Below are 12,785 nucleotides of genomic sequence, written 5' to 3'. Positions count from 1 at the left end.
TACAATGGGCATTCTCCTAAATAAATGTAATCAGGACCTGAATAAGAGCCCCACAGCTCATTTAGCTCCAGGGCCCCCTAGAGGTTAATCCAACCCTGAGGACAAGACAGAAACTCAAAAGAACTGATCCCTCAGCTGTCAGATGAGCTGAAATGAAATGAATGGAGCTCTGTGAATTAGTGCTTGATTTATTTTCAGTTTGTCATTATATCCAACATTGTGCTGTTTAAATGACAAAGGTCTGTTGTATTGCTGGTTTGGTTACTCCTCCATTTTTCTGAGAGACACGTTGAACAAGTAGTGGTGAGTGTCTCTCTTTTGGCAATGACACATACTTCTCAGATAGTGCGAATTCAACCCTTCATCCAGGTCTGTATGTGACCGGTGCCTGTAAATCAGCTGTAAAATCACATAGCAGCCTTCATGCATCATTGCACAAATCACTTAAGTCAATGCATATTTGTGTTTCTAGGAAGCTTGGTATTGATGACATACATGTAATACAGGGAACACAAATAAATATTTGTATACTCTTTGTTGTGGATTGCTATTATGAAAAATGGACTTTCCCTTCAAATGTTTACATCCAATTGGTTCCTTTACTGTAAAATCTAAAAACACCATTCAGCCAAGCAACTCATTGAGGAAAACAGAAAACCGATCTCCTGCCTGTAAAAAAAAAAGGTTTCATCATCTCCTCCTTACACCAAGATAAGCATGCATTACTTTCTTCTCAAAGCCTTCACTGATCACTGCAAACCTTCTGGGGTCAAATTAGTTCAGCATTTTTTTCACAAAAGAATTGTTGTTGTAAATTACTGCATCATTGGCGGCCTTATTAAAATAACGAGGGGGGAAACCCAAATATCAAGACCACTGCATTAAGAAACTCAGACGCATGAATGAACTCCTGTGATGCAACCGGTGTATCATCATCATTAAACAGTAACAACCAGTGCTGAGTGAGAGAGGCTGCATCCCGTGAGGAGAAACTCCCACTGAAATTGTAAATCATTGCAGTTTTTGAGCTGTGTGCATATTTCTGACCACTCCAACTTTTGGGTGAAACAACAAATCAGCTCAGAATTATTTAACCATATAGGCTAGAAGTTTTATAGACACGAGTCACTGAACAAGGTTTTCCACAAACATACTGAAGCAAAAATGAGCCACTCAATAAATCTGATGGTTTCTGAGGACCCCAGGATATTTGTAAAAGACTTGACACTGAGTGCCAGTCATCCTTTGATTTTGCATTGGCTAGCCTACTTTTCTATAGACAAGGCAAGTGGGATTAATCAGGACACTGTTACTTTGTGGGGACATTAATACGTTTACACAGTCACACTGTGGGGGCTTGTTTGTCTTTTGGGGACAAAATACAAGTTCCCACAATGTTGGGTTCAAGGATAAGGTTTGGGTTATTTTGAAATTAGGGCAGGGTTAGGGTTATTCAGAATATACTTTCTTGTCAAGAGTTTGATAAGATTGACACACTCTTGTGTCTGTACTGTAAATATGAAGCTTCTGCCAGCAGCTGGTTAGCTTAGCACAAAGATGTGTACTTTTATGAGAGGTTATGTGGAACAAGGCCTATTTCTTAGCATGGCACACTTGCTGTTATTACACTTGGGGTTTGGATGGATTAAACTAACTTTACACTTACTTATTTTATGACCAAAACCAGCTAGTTCCCCCTTTCTCCAGTGTTTATGCTAAGCTAACCTGCTGTTGATGGTAGCTTCATATTTACAGCACAGACATGAGAGTGGTATCTATCACCTCTTTTAACTTTGGGCAACAAAATGAATTAGCCTACTTCCCAAAATGTCAAACTATTTCCTTACTTGTGCAGTACAGAATTGAGAGTTCTACTCTTGCTTTTTAATTCAGTAAAGCGCTACAGCATATCATCGCACTTTGGCGCTTCAGTGGAAGCCAGGCTATTAACCAGAGCTGGCCTCCGCTAAGGACCATGCAGGAGCACTCCGGGTCACCTCTGGAGCTAGACCGCTGTGGCTGGCTGCTCCTTAAATGAATGCAGAATTGATTTCACACATTTCCCCTGTTCCACTGGGATAGATAGATAGATGATGACAGTGGCTTTGGATTGTGCTGAAGGAGATTACATTGATTGCTGTTCCGCTGTCATCCAACGGTCAACGCCGCTCGCTCTGTGTGTGCGTCAGCCTGAGTTTATCTCCACGTACAATATGTGTGTGCATACAGTAGTTGTGTCAGCGTGTGAGAGAAGATATAGGGAGTCTTTTAGATCGTCAGTTTGGAGACAAATTTGTCAAAAGCTTGAAAGAGCGGAGTTTATTGTTGCCTCCAATCAGCTGCCTTGCCGGAGGTATCCATGGCAACTGAAAGAGTAAAAGTAAGGCTTGAGGTCTCCAGAGAATTTGGAAGAGACAGAGAGAAGGACTTTGTATTGCCACATAAGGACTCATTTCAAGCGCTGAATATGACAGAAAGGATATCAAAGCCGAGTGGTCGCAGTAGAGATTGGTTTTCAGTGAGAACAATCTGGAGAAAGGTAAACACTCAGCCCACGAATGCATAATGTAAGATCGCTCAAACACTACTCCATGCTCATAAGTACACAGTAGGTCACAGTTTATGTAGGCAGTGTATACACTCTGGTATACTTTCCACAAATGCATACAGTAACACTTCAGCAGGGTGCTAACACAAGAGCTCCAACTTGATGATCTGCCTCCAGGTAAAAATAAAAGATTATACAATAGAAAATAGAAACATGGTTAGATAAGAATGTGGACATAATAGGAGGACAGTATTTTCTTAGTAGACACGACTGTCCACACGAGAAATTTTAACCTTTGAGTCCCTTTTTGTCATTTTTTAAATCCAAAAAGGATAGTTTGTTGTTCCCATCTGAAGTGCTGTCACATAATTTATCACCACCTAAAAAGTGGACACTATATTGGTTATGATTGCTTCTTTAATTTTATTTTGTTTTCTTTTTGTTGGGAGACTCTTAACTAATTAAAAGACTTTTAATCATGTAAAAATGTGTTTAATAGGTAGCTCCTTTATTGTATGTTTGTTCTGTGGTTTGTGTAAAACATGCTTACTTTATTTCTTTATTTTCTTTTGGAACATGTATGTGACAGTATGTAACAATGACTTATTTAGTCTTTGTTTCTATCGGTATTACCATGTGTCATGTTATCCCATGCGGGATGGTCCACTTCGGTGGTATGACACGAAAATGAAAAATTGATTGAGTGGTTTATTCAATCATTCATACACCACCTCAAGGCGGTTTTGATCTGTGAAAGGGTGAATGAGCGGGTCATCAGTGGCCAGGTGGCCTTCAGTTTAGCGGGACATGTAAAAGTGTGGGACAGTAATTTAATTATCAGCTGACTTTTATTCTGAAAGCCCCGCAAAATACAGTGACAAGTTGGAAATAAATGAAACATTATTAAACGTTACACTATGTGACAGCCGACTGTGCCACATGGTTTTAGATTAGATTAAAGGTTAGATTTAACAATCTGTACATATCCAGCAGATGTTTGTGTTTCTGGCAAACTATCACAACTGCTGAAAAAAAAATCTAATTCTTCTGTAGCTAAATGTTCAAAAGCAAGTTGCTAACTTTGTGTATCTGCTGTTTGGTGCTGGGCAGTCCGTGTATAGTGAATTCATTGAGGGTTTTTTGCTCAAACAGTCTGCTGCAACTGGACACAGGACTGATGACAGCAGTGAGAGTGAACCAGACACTAACAGCTGATGGCCATAAAACCAAAACAAAAAACAGAAAGATGCTTAAATGGAGCTGCGGGGAGCTGCAGAGTTTGGGGATTTTTCTCTGGGTCTGTCTAGATGAGTGACAACTTTTACATTACATTTAAACCATTGTTCCTACAGATGGATTGATTAGTGCAACGTAAAGTTCCCATTAAATCAAAATCGATGTTTGGGTTGTTTTTTTTTTCACATATGTCTTGCACTGATTGTCACCTATACCCCAATATTTGGCCCAACAAAGACAAAAAAAGTTCTGCACAAACTCATCCTGCACTTGGAGTATAATAATTTTGTGTTCAATGAAACAATTTACCTATCAATGGGATGCATGCTCCATTGTAACACCGATATCAGCACTAGTGGCTGCCATAAGCCCCGATCAATTTCTGTGACTAATCTCTCTCTAGCGTCATGTTTTTACAGGAAAAACTAAAATATGTGAAATCAAATAGCACTCTGCTAGCCCTTTCATGGGAACTTTAATATGCATGGTGCAGGTGTTACTCAGATAAACTACAGCTGAGGGAGGACACAAGGATGATAGAGTAGTTACCACGACATTAGAAACATGTTGCTTTAGATATTGTGTGATGGATAACATATGACATTGAATTGTTGTAGTCAAACAAGATACATGTCTCTTTCCATACTGTGGTGGGATCATAGACTGTATAATAAAGTTAGGTGACATGACAGCTCCCCAAAAGTGAAGCCAAAACATCTCCATCGCCCCCTGGTGGCTGGCTGCGGTACAGTTCATAAACACTCCTCCATGTTAGTGGAAGGGGCTGAACTGAAAGATCAAAATCAAAGTGCATGTCAAATTAATTTTTCCCAAAGATGGGTTCTGCCATTTTACACTGTTTTTATATGTTCAAGTGTTCATTTTTCTGGTTTTAATTAGTTATTTGATGCTATTAAAAAGGGGTTTGATGTCTTAATTAACAGCAAGTCAGTGTGCTTGTGATCAGTGGTGCTGCTCAAGCTTGGTCTGAATGACATATGGGTGGGAACTCAAAACTGCAGAGTTCACTACTCTTTACTGTGGCTCCAAATTACGTCACCAGTGCAGCATGGCAGCGGTCGTATCTAGAATGTTTTGGCTTCATTTTTGTACATCTTTATATGCAGTCTGTGAGTGGGATTGACAATACACTTTATAGTTGCAGTGAATGGACAACCAAACCTGAGCTTGTCGGCACCTGAACTTTACACCTATATTTTATTGTTGAACATCGTTAGAGCGGCAACAATTAGCTGCTAATCAATAAATCGTCTTAGTCTTTTTCTTAAGATGGGGTGCCAAACTTTCCTTGGGTCCAGCTTCTTAAATGTGAGGATTTGATACTTTTCTTTCTCATATATGATTGTTAACTGGGTTGGACAAAACAAGTCAACAAGACATAGGATTCCCATTGATTGGAACTGAGAGGCCCAGCCTAAACCATAAAAAACAGCCCCGAATCAAAAGTACACAGAGGTATGGGGACATGGACATGTAGTGTGAATAAATGTCACCTAAGGAGGGGCACCTACTTGTCATAGGCCTTTTCTTTCTAGCACTTGACTGTCTGAATAATGATACAGAAAGGTCTGACAGTCACACTGCTGGCTATGATGCTACTGTGTAGTGACGGCAACACTGCATGTAAAACTATGGAGTTTTGTCTCGTCTGTCTTGTTCTCTCTGTCTTTAACATGGCAGCATTCAGGTCCTTGGTTGTCCATCGCCAGCTAATTAATCAGAATCAAAGGGAGACAAATCCCGCAAACACAGACGAGCTGCATGCATGGGTCCATAGGTGAGAGAGAGACAAGCAGAGGGGGAGAGAGGGAGATTAAGGGCGGATTCTCCCCAGACCTCCTATCCCCACTTTCTTCTGGTAGAAGTCATTAAGATTCATACCCCTGATCCTTCACTCTGTGCCGGCTCCTCACTGCTTGCTCCATGCATCTCTAGCAAGAAAAAAAAAAAAAAACAGAACCTGCACGCCCACGCCAGAATTAAAATGGTGATGCAGCACTTGTTTTCTGTCAACAAGAGAGAGCATGCAGAGAAAGAGAAAGTGAGATAGCACAAGAGATGGTAACAGAGAGAGAGAGAGGGAGAGTAAGGGGCTGACAGCTGGTTGGTATTCCTGAGGCTTAGCCAGAGAGGCTGATGGTGCAGAGTGGACATCACCAAGGAATTTCAATGTGGATGGAACGGCTTGCTGTTGTCAGAGTCAGAGCTCCAGCCTTTATATTACAGACCTGACTGTTTTACAAATAACCATGTGTTTAATAAAGCAAAATCTGTTTAGGTTCAGATTTGAACACTCTGCTTGCATTAACCTGGTCTAACAGGAAATGTTGTTCCTGCTGACTCTTTTTAGAGGATCATCAACATTACTTTTGTTGCCAATGACACATTGATAATACATATTTAATTATGCTCTTCATAAACAGCGTCTTTTTCTGTTTATTATATGTTTTATGAGACAATCGGACACATTTAAGCCTTTGTTATAGACTAAAATGACTTCGTAAAGGGTAATTCCTATTCAGAATTCAGTTTTAACCCTTTAACAAGTCGTAGTCTTAATTTAAATTCTACTTAAAGTTCTTACTTTTTAAAATTATAGTGGAGAATCCAAAATTTCCAAAGATACAGAATATGTCAGACAGAATTTGTGGGGAAAAGCACAAAACACACAAATGCACACATTTTTCCATTTGATGGGGAGGTGCAGCCATAAAAATAATGTAGCCCTGGATTTTATTATCATATGGCTTCATTGATGTGCTGGAAAAACATGACGTACAGTTCACGATACCGTCAGACAGAGCTGATTTAGATGATTTAACGACCTTTAACAGGATGTGAAGAAGGGCTAAACCTCTGTGTTTTGGACTTCTGCATCCAGTATCTCAAAAATACAAAAACAAACAATGTGAGATGTTTTGAAAAATATTCCCTGGTTCAAGCTTATGACCACTCAAAGCGCTTAAACACTGCATGTCACATTCACCCACTCACACAGACATTCACACACTGGTGGCCGAGGCTAATATACAAAGTGCCACCTGCTACTCAGTACCCATTCACTCGCTTTCAAACACCGATGGAATGGCCATCAGGAGCAATTTGGGGTTCAGTATCTTGCCCAAGGATACTTTGACGTACTGGCTGGAGGAGCCTTGGATCAAACCGCCAATTTTCAGATTAGTGGACAACTCGCTCCAACTCTGAGCCACAGCGGCACCATAGAAGAAGTGGACTGGGCCACCATGACATCACCCATTGGTGCGTGGGCTGCCATTTTAAAGCCTTGAGTTTGGCATTTAGTAGCATACTGGATGGGTTAGGATGGGTCAAACATACTCAGGACTTTCTCCTGGGAGACCGGACTTCGGAACTGTGGGAAACCAAATGAACTTTTACTTATTTTAAGGTACGTTGTCACTATGTCTCTTTGCCTAAACCTAACTTATGTAACATCACTTGCCTAAAGCTAACCTTCGTAATTTTACATTAATTTCTGGTACGCAACGTTTCATTGAGTGTGTAACATGATGACGCCCAACCCCATTTCTTTTCCTAAGCTCACCCTCTTAAGTTTACTTGTGTAAACCTAAAGATGCCCAACCATGTTTCTTTTCCTAAACCTAATGTGCTTAATGTAACTTTTAAACCTTACCTGCAAAACTTTACGTTAACTACTTAACATTACGTTAAGTACATAATGTGACAATGCCATTTTGGAGCACTAATTCAAAAGATATCATACAAACCATTGTATGAGAATACATTGCTTCACTTTTCAGACCTAGAGAAAGCCCCTTAGTCAGTGCTAGGACAGGCTGCTCAGCCATAAAAAGCATTAACGGATGAGACCACCATCTGCTTATATCGTAGGTCCTGGTTACACTTCTTTCCCTTCACAATGTCCAGCTGAAGGGCAAAAATGCTTCAACTACTGAGAACTTTATGTGGTGAAATTATTGGAAAAGTACTATACATTTTGATCTCTATTTCCTTGAGGGTTTATAACTGCTCTGCAGGTTTGGGCCCACCTGTTGGCCTTTGAGCGACTGTCAAATAGGTCATGTTAGCCCACTGTTATAAATGTTTACACAAAAGAAATTTGTCAGTGGTCCATTTGGATAATTTATTAATGAGTTCCTCTAAACATTTCTAGCGAGAAAGATGCTAAAGATCAGTTTATATAAGGTGTGGGAAAGGTAAGACGTAAGGATCAGTGTGTTGGGATTCACAGAGCCTCCAGGAGTGAACACAATTTCAGTCCCAAGGTCGGCCAGGCAACCATAAGCATCTGGAACCAGCCTCCCTCCTTTCTCCGGGGGAGACCCAGCTCTCACTAAACTCAACCAATTCACTCAACAAACAGCTGGATTATTATATAACATGAGGTGGGGGCTAAATAGCCCTGAGTCCTTTGAAAAACCTGCAAAAAGATTAAGCTAGACTTTTCATTCGCTCACGCAGTTTGGAGTTCAACAGTCATTGACGATCACACAGCCGTGTTCATTCATCTACCGCGTCCAAAGAGCTTCAAGGCTGTCAAGCACCGGCTCAACAATTTTCAATTCCTTAATAATTTATTGATGGCGGGCAGTCAAATTGCATATCAATAATGTAGAAGGGCTCAGTACAATGTTGATACAAAACACCCTTTCAGTCGGGCTCATTCATGCTCACAGACCTGCAGACATATGTACTATGTTTAGTCCCACGTGGTCCGGCGCTGGCACATTGCATGAATCCAATCTGCATCAGTGAGCTGTGTAATGTTAGTTGATGATGGAGGAGCTATAAATGCTTCTCATGTTTTCTTTTGTGATTCTGTCTTTGGAAAATGTGTGCAGGGTAAAGGCCCCAGAGGTGAAAAATTAAGCTTTTTATAGGTGGGGTGGGAGAGAACAACATATACACAACAGAGACACAGATATGAAGAGCGAGGGAATATAGTGGTAAATTAACAATATATGCGATACATCCTTTAATACATCATTTTATTTAATTTTCTACCTTTAAAACAACATTTCTGTGCAAACCTGTGGAGAGAAGTTTGTGACATTTAAGTAAAACACACACATGACCACCTCCGCTCTCGCTCGATTGGACAACCATATTGTGTATTTGGGCACAAGCCAATCACGCATGTAGGACAAATTAAGTGACCAATGGCGGATTTCCATCTAGGTCAGCATCTTTTATTCAGGAGGCACGCGTACACAGTTACATGCCATCCCGCCCCGGGGGCCCTGCGGAGACCCACTCTGCCACCGAGAGATGGCCCACCATTTTGTTCTGTTTTGAAAATGATCTCCATGCATGAGACTAGCTGGGGGGCCCACAAGCTTTTCCCTTTGTTGTGTATCCCAGTTTGGATATTTCCCGGCTGAATGTTTGTGAGTGTGTGTAGGGCGTGCATGCGTGCTGCCAGGCTTGCATTTGCGAGCATGCATATGCTTGTGTGTGTGTTTTTAATGGGCTTTTTTGCACGTTGCAGGGGCGAACACGATCTCGATGGAGACATCCGATGCCCATTCTGTGTATGAAACTGTAGTGCGCTGCTGCTGAGCTTGAGAAGGACGCTTATAGCATCTCAATCTGTCTGCGGTGTTTACAGCAATGCACAGTTTGCAATACAAACCCTACACATTTGTACATGCAGTAGATGCCTGTGAGTAAGGTAGGGTCATGGGTAAAACATGGCATTTGTTAAGGTCACGAGAGACTCGTGCTGGAGCCTTTTCCTTGAACTGTTCATGACCCCTGTGCTGGTGCACTGCACTGTAATGCATGGCTAATCATTCACTTACACAGAAGCTTTGCAGGGAATTGTTCTATGGGAGGAAACCACTGCATCAGTTGGTGTTTACAACAGAAATCAACAACCAGGGGGCAATAAATAACATTGTACCGAATCTACACAAGTGGTCACGCAAGTATGTAAAGTTGGTGATGAGGCTTTACGATGCCACTGCACCAAAATGTAAAAAGCTGTCTCTCTCAGCCGTTGGTTTCCCTCCACAGACTTAAAGCAGCAACAAAGCAACTAGGCAGAGAGAGAGAGAGAGAGAGAGAGAGAGAGAGAGACGGAGAGTGTGAGAGAGAGACCGGGGATGTGGTTGCTATAGTAACCATCTGGTGGGTCTGAACTGTTTCTCCCTGGCATTCATTTCATCATATTGAGCCTCTGTCTCTCTTCCTCTCTCTCTTCCTCTACTCTCACTTTTGTTTATCCTCTCTTTTCCTCCTTCTCTCCCGGCTCTCCATCTCTCTTATCTCCTCATCTCCCTCTCGTGCCGCTCTCCCACTCTCTTCCGATCTGCCTGCCTGCCGCCCTTCCTCCTCCCTCCCTCCCTCCCTCCTCCAGCTCTCTTCACTTTCCTTGGAAAACAGTGAGAGAGTGTTTAATGTTAATGTGGAGTGCTCCCTGTCTTTTTGGCCGTTTGTCCGTTTTTATAACTCTGTCCTGAGAGTCCCATCTGTTAAGCCTGGACTCTTAACCTTTCTTTCAGACAAGAACAATACATGAGGACAATGTGCACAGTGCCAGAATTTGGGTGGCGTTCAGGTTTTCGGAGATAAGTAAAAGCTGGACTGATATCTGAGAGGGGACTTGCTTGAAAGATTGACGTCATCTGCAATCACGATTTAGCTGCAACCAAAGTGGGTTTTACCATCATATCATAGGCAGGGTTGTTTTTTCCCCTCTTTTTTTTGGTCAAACACTCTGATTCAGCTCTGCCCAAACAAACTTGACGTAAAAAAGAAACCCATTCGGGAGCAGACAGAATATTCTGGTGTGGCGTCTACAGGGATAATCATTTATATTTCCAACCAGGACTGCATTTCCCTTTTCCCTCTTATCAGCTGTCGCCCTTGTGAATTCCCAGCAGAGTCTCAATCAGCGAGAGAATACCTGATCCCAATGCCAATTGAGCTTGCCCACCACACACATACAGACACACACACACACACACACACACACACACATGGGAATCTATGCAGTGATACGCGGGTACATCTATGCACACACACAAATCTGATTAAATACACTGCACATACACAGGAATACACATATGCAGTGGAATGAAATGCAAATGTTGCCTCAGCCATTTGAATGCTGTACACATTCTATTACTGCATCATATAAAGCCCATTGAAGAAAGAGAGGAGGTGGTTTTCCCAGTAAGTGGATCAGCATGTGAGGTCACTGCGGGTATTTCCCCGCAGCGACACAAAGGTCAGATTCACGAGTCCAAAGAAGAGGCTGGGTTTTCTCAATGACAGCCGGCCGTGTGTTAGCTTGTGTGTGTATGTGTGTGTGTGTGTGTGTGTGTGTGTGTGTGTACAACTAAGAGGGAGCTTGCAGGGTGTGGTTATACCCCTTGTGTCAGTGACCTATTAATGCTCTCGCCCCTCTCTTTCTCTCCTTTATGTTTCTCTTCTTATTCTTTCTTTCTCTTCTTCTACACCTGTCAGAGCTTATGTAACCTAACAGCTACCCAGATCTTGACTTCCGTCTGCCCCCTTTCACAGCACCAGTAATTAGCCTCTCATCAGTCCTCACTACAAATTCCATTTGCCACAACATTATCCAAATAGTGACTGACAAAGGTAAAAGAGAGCCTTCCACTACATAAATGACAATAACAGAGGATTTTCTTTACTCTTCATTGTAATGTTAAGCCTCCTCTAGCAGCGATGGTCACTCAGCCTGAGCCTGAGCTTGAATTTGAACTTAGCTGTCCAGCCTGAGGTGGGCAACATCTGCTGTGTCTCTGTGATAACAGCATTAGGACAAAGCATCTAAGGGGAACATGCTATGCTGCTTCAGCCCTGTGTTCCCTCAGATCAGTACCTCTGCTGATGAGGTAATGTTTTTGCCCCTGTAATAACATGGGCAACCCTAAACCCCATAACCCTTACCCTAATCCAGTTATGACTGGCTCTGATGCTGAAGGAACCAAAGGCATAAGTTTTCATTTTTTTAAGTTTCATTTGAGCATCACACATTTCATTTCCTGCATTTTGGTGAATTTTTATGCTTAAATTTGTGCTTTTTCTGCATCAATTTTTTGTGTAAATGTCCTCAATTTTAGCAGCTACTTTCATGTTTTTATTTTGGGGGTCAAATACACATGTTCTAAATACTGAGGGTGTCGATGCCCTGTGTCCTCCCCCAAAATCTTCATCAGGGAACGTATGGCCATCTAAATATGTAGCTACTGTCTGACTGTCTGTGTGATAAACACATATCCTGCATCTCTGTGTTTATCTGTGACTGTGTTATGTCTATCAGCTGGACGTGTGCTATATTATCTAAAATAACTGAGAAATATGTTTTTCTGGATTCACACTGTGATTAAATGTGTGAAAAGGCTGTCAATAGCGAGGGAGAAGCAACAGTGAGGAGGCAGGTCTTTGTGAAATTGACTCAGCATTTTGACACTCATACCTGTTTATCAAAATATTTGAAAGGAACAAATTATCAAGAGAAATTTGAATGGATTTGAATGTGGCTCAGGCAGTTGTAAAGATGTTTTGTGATGAACTTTAGATTAAATATTTTGGCTGAGGCGAGGCCTCCTCTCAAGAGTGCAGGATTTCAAGGGGTTTCTAGATTTTGTCTTTCAAATATCATGGTATATGGACTGCACTGTCTATGGGGTGCCGTTTGTAAAGTGGCTCACGCTGAAAATAACATCAACATTTTGCCACATTTAGCTTCAAACAATGTTTAAAAAAGTGTTGTGCTTTCTAGACATCGTGATTTCCCAAAACTGAATAAATACCACACATCGCAACACAAAACTGCTTTGCTAGCTCAGTCATGTTGTAACTAAGACATCCGCTGGAAAAAAATATTTTTTTCACGGACCGTTTAAGAGTTAATGAGTCATTACAGACACTGCTAACGGTGCTAAGAGCTAACGGTTGTTAGCTTAGCTTAGGTTGTTAGTCCCTCCGAAGGGACACTAACAACTCA

Source organism: Epinephelus moara, chromosome 24 (genome assembly GCF_006386435.1).
Source record: "Epinephelus moara isolate mb chromosome 24, YSFRI_EMoa_1.0, whole genome shotgun sequence".
Taxonomy (NCBI): domain Eukaryota; kingdom Metazoa; phylum Chordata; class Actinopteri; order Perciformes; family Serranidae; genus Epinephelus; species Epinephelus moara.
This window is presented reverse-complemented; position numbering follows the sequence as displayed.